Genomic DNA, 12,103 nt, shown 5'->3' with positions numbered 1-12,103 from the left:
AGATGATAAGCACTTTTTCATATATTTTTTGATCACCTGTATCTTCTGTGAAGTATCTGCCCCAGTTCCTTAGCTCATTTATGGGTTGGGTTTTTTGTATTTTTGGTGTAAAGTTTTTTAAGTTCTTTATAAATTCTGGAGATTAGTGTGTGTGGAAAAGATTTTCTCCCACTCTGCAGGCTCTCTTTTCACATTATTGTTTCCTTTGCTGAGAAAAAACTTTTTAGTTTGAATCTATCCCATTTACTGATTCTTGCTTTTGTTTCTTGTGCTCTGGGGGTCTTGTTAAGGAAATCTGGTCCTCAGCCAACATGATGAAGATTTGGACCTACTTTTTCTTCTCTTTGGTGAAGGGTCTCAGGTCTAATTCCTAAGTCCTTGATCCATTTTGAGTTGAGTTTTGTACAGGGTGAGAGATAGGAGTTTAATTTCATTTTACTGCATATGGATTTCCAGTTTTGCCAGCACCATTTGTTAAAGAGGCTATCTGTCGGGGTTTCGGCCGGACCCCTGGCCCTAGGTGTGGCAAGGCTAAGATGGCGCCTGGCAGTGAGCCAGAGCAGTTAACTTTTGCATAAACAACTGACATTATTTTGAGGAAGTTCCAGGGATTGGCTGAGCTCCCTGATGGACAGTGCAGGTCCACTATATGCCTGCCTTTGCTGCCTGTATATGTTAATGCTCTCCCCTCGTGCGAAAATGCTGATTGGTTACAAGTACTGTATATATTGAAGTGTAAGTTCCTCAAAGGAGGGAACAAAGGAAGAACTGAGAGGATGGGGGTGCGTGCAATAAAAGGGCTGAAAAGAACCAGGTGTCGTGTCTCTCTGCGGGCAGGGAGCGCGACAAGTGGCGCCGAAACCCGGGAGCCAAAGAGCAATAATTTTTCACAGACAAGGGTAAGTTAAGTGGTAAGTAATAAAGTAATAAAATAATAAAGCAATAAAGTAATAAAGTAAGTAAGGCTAGAAAGCCCGGTAACAGAGAAATATTAATAGGCTTTAAGCCCGGTAACAGAGAAATATTAATAGGCTTTAAGCCCGGTAACAGAGAAAAAATTTATAGGCTTTAAGCCCGGTAACAGAGAAATATTAATAGGCTTTAAGCCCGGTAACAGAGAAAAAATTTATAGGCTTTAAGCCCGGTAACAGAGAAATATTAATAGGCTTTAAGCCCGGTAACAGAGAAAAAATTTATAGGCTTTAAGCCCGGTAACAGAGAAATATTAATAGGCTTTAAGCCCGGTAACAGAGAAATATTAATAGGCTTTAAGCCCGGTAACAGAGAAATATTAATAGGCTTTAAGCCCGGTAACAGAGAAATATTAATAGGCTAGAAAGCCCGGTAACAGAGAAATATTAATAGGCTAGAAAGCCCGGTAACAGAGAAATATTAATAGGCTTTAAGCCCGGTAACAGAGAAATATTAATAGGCTAGAAAGCCCGGTAACAGAGAAATATTAATAGGCTAGAAAGCCCGGTAACAGAGAAATATTAATAGGCTTTAAGCCCGGTAACAGAGAAATATTAATAGGCTTTAAGTCCCGGTAACAGAGAAAAAATTAATAGGCTTTAAGCCCGGTAAAAGTTCACAGAAGGCAGGTTCGTTGCCCGGTAAAATTAGTTAGTTTCAATTTATGAAGTGGTACCAAACTGTGTGTGTGGTGTGTTATTTTTGTGTTTGTTGTGTGGCTTGTTTGTGTGCTTGGAGCTCTTAGTGCTGTAAGATTTAATCATAGGAACAGAACTGTCTGGGACTGGAATGTAGCAGCCTCTTAGGGAGTTGTTGGGGAATCACGGACATTGACACCGGTGAAGACTCGAGACCTGTGGGCAATAGTTAAAAAACACTCTTTTGTGGAGCCTCTGACTGAGGGCAGTCAGGTTTTGGAGAAAATATAAGAGAAAAGGTCTAAAACATCAAATAGGGCGTCAATAAGATCAGGGACAAACAAAAATAAAAATGAAAGTGGGTGTAAGGAACAACTTGTTAGAAAGAGGGAAATCAGTTTAGGGGAGGGTCCCCCTAGGCAGAGAGCTCAGCAGCTCCATTCCTTAAAAGTAGTAAAAAATAATGTTTTGTGATTTTCTGCATTCAAACCTAACCTGATTTCTCAACCAGAAAAAAAAGGGTTAAAAAGTCCTGGGTGATCCTCCCTCCCCCTGCCACATTGGAATGTAACTACAGCGTCTCAAGGAGAAAAGGGGGGTAACCTAAAGATAAGAAGAAAAGAAGAAAAAAAGTGTCCGTTTTAAATTCCTGGGCCGCTGCATAAAACTGACTTATTCTTCAGGATTCTTGTTTTGTTTTGTTTTTTCTTTAATGCTGTATTTTTGAGCTCATAATTTTGATCCTGCATACCTAGGTTAATGATTTTTTTTTCTTTTTGATCAGTTCTATTTTTTATTCAACTGAAGTTTTTGAACAGCTGTTTCATTGCAATGAACATTCACCTATAAATTACAAGGCCTTTGATTTTGTGTTATTTGTATGTCGTACTGTCTGGTGTTATGTCTTATCTGCATCAAAACTGAGAGCTCTTAATATTAAAATTTAAAAATGGATCCAAATACTTTTATTCACGTGATTTAAAAGGGTTCAATTTAAATTGGGTAAACTAATAAAAGTAAAATATTTTTAAAAATAACTTACAAGTCTCCAGGTGGTCAAACTAATGAAATGTTAATGTTAAACAATGTCTAATATCAATTGCTTCTAGGACTTTTCTTCAGCAGGAAAGAGGCAACGGATCCTGTTCAGGACACTTGTCTGATATCTTGGTTTTTATAATATAAATAAATTGGAGTTAACATGTATGGGATTACTCAAATGTGTTTGTAGAGACGTCTGGTTTATTTACAAAGTTGAAATGCTAATTGTTAAATAACATCAAGTACTTTTAACTCCTTAAATTACATGGGGTAACATACTTAAACATTATTGGTGTTTTCATAGGTTGGTAAATAAAAAGGGTTTACAATTACTTTATGTCCTCACTAAACTAGAAACAAGGTTACTAAGAGTTATGTCCTAACAAGTGAAATTCTATATACAAAGGGTCCCAAAAGTTTCAACTGTGTTTCAATTAAGAGTACTATAAACAACAAAATATTTAATCTTATTAAAATAGGGTGATTTATCTAAGTTCAGAAATTTCATTAGAGTTGTTTCAGAATGTGAACAAAAAGGGGTCAACAAATAGGGAAGAGAAAATAAAAGGTTCTGGGTTTAAAAATGTATTTAATGAAAAGGAAAAGAAAATGTTTCTGGATAAAAAAGTCTGTGTGTAACAAAGGGCAAGTTTCAACAAGTCTGTGTGTAACTAAGTTGGTGGTGTGTATGTAAAACAGCTAAAGCTATTTAAGGTTTTTCCTAAGGTGAAATACTAATGTTCTGATATAAGCCAAAGTTTAATCTATATGGTAAAATGACATGGTAAAATAACAAAGTTTTCTTAAAAACACCAATTCATTCTTAACTTTGTGTCTCTTAAGTTTTATTCTTTAAAACAATTGTCTTAAAAATAGGGGTTTATACAATTATGGTTAAACAACTGTTAAAGATTGTACTACATTATAAAGTCTAAATTTTTCTTTAAAAACTAAAATTGGTAAGAACCAATTCCTCACTAAAATTAAAATAACTCTAACCACAGATGTACCTTATAACCCACAAAAACAAGGTATTGTTGAACATACACATCTCACCCTCAAAAATGCTCTTTAAAAACAAAAAGGGGGAATAGAGGAGACCTTCAGGTCCCCTAAAGATAAACTTTCTCTTTGTCTCTTTGTTTGGGGTTTTTTAACTCTGGGTAATAAGGGTAACTCGGTGCTTTACTGGAGCTGCGGCTCAGTTTGTGTGTTTCCACGGAATAAACTAACTTACTACCTCTTTTTAGTCTCTTAGGAGGAACAGTTCAACTATGTAATAAACAACTGCTTCTTTCAATTGTACTTTAGATTTGTGCTAAAATGCTTCTAGGTTCCTGCTGGCAGACTTAATGTGTGTTCCTACCTTCCTACCAGTCCCAGTCTCTGTTACAGATGCAAAATTGCCAGTGTTACTATCAAGAAACAGGAGAGAATTTGACATCACAGCGGCTATGGTCACTGCAATAGTGGTTTCTGCAACAGCAGCACTAGCAACTGCCATACCTACAGCAACAGCAGTCAATCACTTGACCGAAAATATAGCTGCAGCCTTACAGACTAAAGAGACCCTAAACCAACATCTAACAGCAGGCATACTCCTTATGAACCAGCGAGTGGACTTACTTCAAGAACAAATGGACATTTTACAGGAACTGTTAAACGTGGAATGTATTTATCATCTGGCGGGACTGTGCGTTACACCTGTAGCTTACCATAACCTTAGCTATGCAGCAAACTTGTCTAGAATCTTGTCTGCTCAGCTACAAACAAACTGGTCTTACGAATTTGATAATCTTACTGCTATTCTTAGATCTCAAATTGTTAGTCTCAATGCTACTAGAGTTAATGTAGCCCCTTTGTCCGAAGTGCTAAGTTGGCTATCCTCCTCTTTCAGTTTTGTAAAACAATGGGCAGGTATGGGAGCCTTTTGTATGTTCATGGTTGTTGCTGTTGTCTTCCTCACCCGCTTTATCATGCACATGCGCCGAGATCAAGTTAGAGATCGTATCATCTTCCATCAGGCCATGGCTGCCCTAGAGGCCGACAGCTCCCCACAAGTGTGGCTCGCGAGGCTGGACCATTGACCAGACGGGTAAGGTAGTAGGTAACGCCGTACCAACCTAAGACAGGAGCTGTAGCATGCTCTACAGTTATCCGATGACGGGTAAGGACGGTAGTTGACCACTCCGCCTAAGACAGGCTTGGTCCCGAGCTTTTCTTTTAAAAGAAAAAAGGGGGAACTGTCGGGGTTTCGGCCGGACCCCTGGCCCTAGGTGTGGCAAGGCTAAGATGGCGCCTGGCAGTGAGCCAGAGCAGTTAACTTTTGCATAAACAACTGACATTATTTTGAGGAAGTTCCAGGGATTGGCTGAGCTCCCTGATGGACAGTGCAGGTCCACTATATGCCTGCCTTTGCTGCCTGTATATGTTAATGCTCTCCCCTCGTGCGAAAATGCTGATTGGTTACAAGTACTGTATATATTGAAGTGTAAGTTCCTCAAAGGAGGGAACAAAGGAAGAACTGAGAGGATGGGGGTGCGCGCAATAAAAGGGCTGAAAAGAACCAGGTGTCGTGTCTCTCTGCGGGCAGGGAGCGCGACAGCTATCTTTTTTCCATTGTATGTTTTTGGCACCTTTGTCTAGTATGAGATAACTGTACTTAAGTGGGTGTGTCTCTGTGTTTTCTATTCTGTACCATTGGTCTGCCTGTCTATTTTGGTGCCAAAACTATGCCGTTTTTGTTACTATTGCTCTATAGTAGAGTTTAAGTTCTGGTATTGTGGTACCTCCTGCATCACTCCTCCTGCCCAGGAATGCCTTGGCTGTTCTGGGTCTTTTGTTCTTCCAGTTGAATTTCATGATTGCTTTCTCTATTTCTGTGAGAAATGTCATTGGGATTTTAATTGGAATTGGCAATTTCTTAACATATCTAAGCATAGTCCTGCTACAGGAGCCAAGTTTGTGCTCCCAGATATTAATCAAATATTCAAGAACTTATATTTATACAAAAGTCTGCACATTAATGTTAACAGCAGCTTTATCACAATTGCCAAAACTTGGAAAGGACCAAGATATCCTTTGGTAGTTGAGTGGTTAAAGAAACTATGTCACATCCATGCAATGAAATATTACTTAGCAATAAAAAGAAATAAGATCTCAAGTCACAAGAAAACATGGAGAAGACAAATGCATATTTCTAAGTTAAAGGAGATAGTCTGAAAAGGCTACAACGTATGATTCTAAATATATACCATTTTCAAAAAGACAAAATTGTAGAGATATTTAAAAAAATCAGTGGTTGCTAGGAGTCCACAGGGAGGGAGGGATAAATAGATGGAACACAGATTTTAATGTATGATATACTTTAATTATGTTTACAAGACTTTACATATTTGCCAAAACTCACAGAATTGTAAAACACAAAGAATGAACCCTGATGTAAATCAGGGATGTTAGTTGTTAATAATGATGCATCAATATTTGTTTATCAATCATAACAAATATATGATACTAATACAACATTTTAATAATTAGGAAAGTATTTTCTAATGAGACTGAACCATTTCTGTTCTCACCTGCAGTATGTAGAGTTCCTGTTGGTCCACATCCTTGTCAATACTTGGTATAGTCATCTTTTTAAATCTAGTCATTCTAGTGAGTGTGTATTGGGATTTATTATATATATATAAATATATATTTATATATATATAATTTTGGTGTATATTATTTTAATTAGAGTTTCCCAGATGACCAGTGATGTCAAGTATCTTTTCATGTGTTTGTTTGCCATTTGTATGCCAAAATTTTGAGGGGCCGGGGCTGTAGCTCAGTGGCAAAGCACTTGCCTAGCACATGCGAGGCACTGGGTTCAATCCTTAGCACTGCATAAAAATAAACAAATAAAATAAAGGCATGCTGTCCCTCTATAGCTTCAAAAAAGATCTTTTTTAAATTGTGAATGTCAATGTTTACATGACTTTACATTTCAAATTTCTCAGTCTTTTCCTTTATTTTTATTTTGCTTTTTGTATCTTGTTTTTAAAAGTTCCTTATCCCAAAGTCATAGAATATTTAAATTTAATTTTCTTCAAAAATGGTTTAAAATTTGATTTTCACTATCAGGTCTTTAGTATGCCTGGAATTTAATTTTTAGACTGGTGTGAGTATGGATCTAGTTTAATTTTTGTCCAAGAATAGAAATGTAATTCTCACTGAGTGTGATTTGTATTGTTATTTTTGTCACATACCAATTTCTCCTGTGTGTATGGGTTCTAGTTGTACTTTCTATTGTCCTCTGCTTTTGTCGGTGCAGTATCACATGAGTTTGTTCATGCTGCTCTTTACATCTGGAATGCTCCTTTTTTAGCTCCACCTTTCAACATCCTACCTGTTACTCAAGGTTCACCTCCAAAGGCCTTTAAAGTCTTTCAGGATCCTGTCATATGCCTTCTCCCTTTGAGCTAAATGAAGGGCCTTAGCACACCTATAACATTTTATTCCTCTACTATAAATATTAGCTTCTCTCTTTGGTATCCTAGTCCCTACTGGGAATTTCTTCTTTGTCCTACCAGATTATAAAGCCCTTACATATTTCTGTGGTATGCAAAATAATGATTCTATACCTTCCCCCATGTCTCAATTCCTGGAATTCATGAATATTATTACCTTACCTGGCAAAAAGAATTTTGCAGGTGTGTGATCAAGCGATGGAGGGATTATCCTGGATTATTTGAGCAGGCTCAGAATGATCACACGGTGCCTTAAAAAGTGGAAAGAACATTCACCAGCGGAGTTCAGAGTCAGGAGAATATGTGACTAAAGAAGAATAGTCAGACACGGAACGTCATTGACTTTGGAAATGGAGGAAGGTGGACTATGAGCTAAGGAATGGAGAGGCCTCTAGAAGCTGGCAGAGGGAGGAAAATGGATTCCCCCCTTAAAGCTTCTTGAAAATAATGTAGTTATGGCTTTGATGGACCAGTACCTTGATTTTAGTGACAGGAGTGTTGAGCAGCTTTTGTGGACACCCTGAAAGCCTAGTGAGAGGAATTGTAAGATAATAAATCCATATTGTTTTAATCTACTTAATTTCTAGTAATTAGTTATAATAACAATAGAAAACTGGTGCATTTGCTTACCATGGAGTCCCCTGTTACTTGAAGCAGATCTTCAGATACATATTAAGTGCTTAATGATTGTTCGTGGACTTGAATTGAGTTATAAAGTAGCATGAATTTGGGAGTTACAGAATAAACTCTTTAAGTTCTTCTCACATTACTAATGATTAGCCTGATGCTCATTGCTAGATTGCTAGTGTGCTGACCTTTGTCAACTATAGCAAATGAAGTCATTATAGACTACTTGACTCAGCAGTACTTGTTGTCAGCCTTGTGCTCTTTGCCTTATGCTACAGTGGTGGTAAATAAATACTGGTTATATGCAAAGCATGACCTTCTTTACAAATGCTGACAGCTTAATATGCAAAACTTCACCTACTTTTCATGTACAGATAGCTCAGTGGTAAAAGGACTAGGAAGTATCTTTTTTCCTGTGGTATGTAACCTATTCGAAGGTATTTGGTTGAGATTGTTTGATGGGGTTATTGGAAAACCTTTTCCAGTCTTTGCCCTTCTTTGAGGGGGAATTGTGTGGGATTTGAAATCAAATATATGAAGATTTTGTAAACCTGGCCCTGATCTTTACAATCTCTATACCAAGAGCAAGTTATTGTCTTAGTCCATTTTTTTGCTACTATAAAAGAATACTAAGAACTGGATAATTTATAAGGAAAAGAAATTTATTTCTCATAGTTCTGGAGGTTGGGAAGCCCAATATCAAGGTGCCAGCATCTGGTGAGGGCCTTCTTGTCAGCCAACATGATGAAAAGCATCCTGTGGCCAAAGAACAGGAGAAATAGGAAGCCAAGGAAGACAAAATTTCTTTTAAATCAACCTCTTCTCTATATAAATGATCCAATCCTGTGATGATGGCCTAAATCCACCATGAGGGTGGAATCCTTATGAACTAATCACCTCTTAACCATTACAGTGACAATTAAATTTCAACATGAGTTTTGGAGGAGGCTTTAAACCATAGCAGTCATCAAATCCCTTGGGTTCTTTTGGGTTTTCTCACATGGGCGAACTCTACACATGTTTGTGGAGCTAATAACACTTCCTTGGGTTGTCTCAAAGATAAAGCAAACAGATGAATGAGAAGTTATTAGCACGTAGTGGGCGTTCATCCAATGCAAGCTTCCTTCACGCCGCAGGTGCATCGCTACTAACAGAAGTTGTCCAGGCTCCTATTTACTTTGAAGAGTTGGTTGCAGGCAGGTGATGCAACTTGACATTTGCTCTTACTTTTTATTTGTTTGTTTTGTTTGTTAAGACACAAGTCTTTAGATGGTCTCACCCTGTTTTATGTGTTCAAGTTTAGAGTTCTGTTTATCATTTTATATGTTTGGTTAAAAGTAGACTGTGCCATAAATGGTTTTGGTTATTGAAAGACAGAGAAGTTGGCAATGGGAACAAGAAGCAGAGATATAAAAGAGATCCAAATAGATACGATAAAATAAAGCCGTGGCACCTATGATGGCTAATCTTCCAACAGAGCCAGATTGTCATTCTGGTACACATTAAATTTACAGAAGACAAATGGTGTTTGGGGTGTGGTGATGGGCAGTCATAATTAAATCTATGTATTGGTGCTATTCTGCTTGTCTCCACACACCATAAGCCTAAACACTCGAGAAAATAAAAGTCAACTGACATATGCTTAGTAAAAAGGTAGACTCCTCAGTTTTCCCCTACTGATACATTCACTAGGTCTGAGGTGGGGCCCAAGAATATGCTTTTTATTAACCTTTCCAGCTATTTTTGATGTTGGTTGTCTGCTAGGCCAGTGTTCTGGGGAGATGAAGCCCTGGCAGGACCTCATCATTTCTTAGCCATTTATTGAGTGGTAAGTAGGTGCAAAGCATTATGGGTAACATAGCTCCTGCTTGCCATGGGCTTAACATTGAAAGGGGGAATAAGACTTGTATGCAGACAGAATAGCAGCTTCTAGCTCTCCAGGTTAGGGTCAGGTTCTTGCTGTTTCCTGTTCCCATTTCTCTCTGCACAAGTCTCACGCTAGTCTAGAATAATTTATGTACTTACCTTTCTAATAGATTGTGTATTCCCTGAAGGTAGTTGTTTTTATTTCTACGAATCTGTACAGTGCCTGCAAAGCAGTTGGTATTCACTACATGTTGAGTTAGTGTGTGAACAAGAGCGAATGGTACACAGTCATCTAAGAGTTCTGAGAGGGAAAAAGCAGGGTGGAGAAGGGAAGGAAATATATGTTCAGAATGTCAGGAACTGAGCATTTGAGACCCTGCCTGAGGCTATGAAATTTCCCACCAACCTTTTCAGCTATTAAATAGGATAAATATGTTTATACTTAATATGTGCATACTGCAGGTAAGTATATATTACCTTTCTCTGGAAGAATCATAGCAACGTTAAGCAGACTAGACAGAATCGCTCAATAGTATTTGGAAAGCTGAGGGTTTGATTCCAGGATGAAATGAAGTTTCTCTTAGAACTTACTGAGTGATTCTTCCTACTCTTTTTAAAAAAAATTTATTCCATAAGATTTGTTTATTTTTAAATGTTGTTTTTAACTGACAAACAATTAGACACATTGATGGGATGCAGTGTGATGTTTTGATACAGGTATACATTGTGTAATAATTAAATCATGGTATAGTATATATTCATCACCTCATACCTTTGTCATTCATTATGATGAGAACATCCAAAATTCTCTCTTCTAGCTATGTTGAAATATATGATGTTGTTAAATTTAATCTCCCTACTGTGTAGAACACCAGAATTTATTCTTCCTAACTGCAACTTTGTACTCATTGATCAATCTCTGCCTAGCCCTCTTCTCTCCCCTCTTCACCTCTGGTTACCACTATTCTACTCTTCACTTCTTTAAGATCAACTTCTTTGGACTCCACATATGTGTGAGATCATATGGTATTTTTCTTTCTGTGTCTAGCTTATTTTACTTATCATAATGTTCTCCAGGTTTATCCATGCTGCAAAAGTCAGGATTTCATCCATTTTACTGTGGAATAGTATTTAACTATGTATATGTACCACATTTTCTCTCTCCAGTCATCTGTTGATGGGTATTCAGATTGATTCCATGTCTTGGCTTTTGTGAATAATGCTATCATAAAAATGAGAGTGCAGTTCTCTCTTTGATATACTGATTTCCCTTCCTTTGGATATATGCTTAGAAGTGGGATTACTGGATTATATAGTATTTCTATTTTTAATTTTTTGAGGAATCTCCATGTGGTTTTTCTTAGTGACTGCATTAATTTACGTCCCCACCAACAGTGTGTAGGAGCTCCCCTTTTTCTATGTTCTTGCCTGCATTTGTTATTTTTAAACATCTTTTGGAAAAGCTGTTCTAATTAGGGCAAAGCAATATGTTGGATAAGAACACAACAATAGAGGGAACAAAAAGACAAAAGTAGGCAAATAGGATTATAACAAGCTAAAAAAACTTCTGCACAGCAAAAGAAACAGAGCGAAGAGACCACCTATAGAATGGGAGAAAATATTTGCAAGTGATGCAACTGAAAAGGGGTTAACATTCAAACTATGTAAGGAACCCAAACAGCTCAAAGAAAAACATGCTAAGTAATCTGATTAAAAATTAGGCAAAAGACATTTCTCAATAGAAGGCATACCAATAGCCAACGGTTATATGAAAAAATGCTCAATGTCACTGCTCATCAGGGAAATGCAAATCAAAACCTGTTCTTTTTTATTATTCAAATAAGATTACTGCATCTTGGCAGTATTATCTTACCTTTAAGGAACACTCTTACCTTTGGGGTACTGGAGTACTGGGTGGGGCTGAGCTGAGGGTAATTGAGAAACCCTCTTGCAAAACTCTCACTCCTGCATTATTTCACTCAGGCCACTCTCCATGGTGTGGTGCTGCCTGTCCATCATCCCCTGGTCACTGTGGGTTCGTCATTAAGGACACTGTTTCAGAACTACCTCATCTCCATATGCCCTTCTCGGATGGAGACTTCTACCCATGTTAGGCATGCCAGTCACCTTAACAACTCTCGTAAAACTTGTACCTTGTTAGTAAGGGACAGGTTTCTCTTTTTCTGGGCTCCTCAGTATATTGCAAGCTTTGTGTATAAGTAGGGGTCATGTCTAGTCTCTAATACAGTCTTGAGCCTGAGTCGCTACTGTGCAATGTAGGCAATGACTAGGGTAGTTTCCAAATGCTTTGAGCTCTATTGTAGAGTTGTAGCAGTTTTGTTCCATTAATTTTTCTCATTCCTATAACTTCAGTTTTGACTCTGACTCAACCTTGACACCTTTGGCAACTTCTTTCTTGAGGCGCTGCATGTTAGAAACTGGTTTATC

At 37.7% G+C, this 12,103-nt stretch overlaps 1 protein-coding gene across 3 annotated transcripts in view; it reads left to right on the top strand.

Moving 5' to 3' along the window:
* Tmem45a (transmembrane protein 45A) overlaps nucleotides 1-12,103 on the top strand; it is a 76,178-nt gene that overhangs the window by 41,306 nt on the left and 22,769 nt on the right. The gene's annotated exons all lie outside the window — the stretch shown is intronic.

This window comes from Sciurus carolinensis, chromosome 9 (genome assembly GCF_902686445.1).
Source record: "Sciurus carolinensis chromosome 9, mSciCar1.2, whole genome shotgun sequence".
Lineage (NCBI taxonomy): Eukaryota > Metazoa > Chordata > Mammalia > Rodentia > Sciuridae > Sciurus > Sciurus carolinensis.
This window is presented reverse-complemented; position numbering and strand designations above follow the sequence as displayed.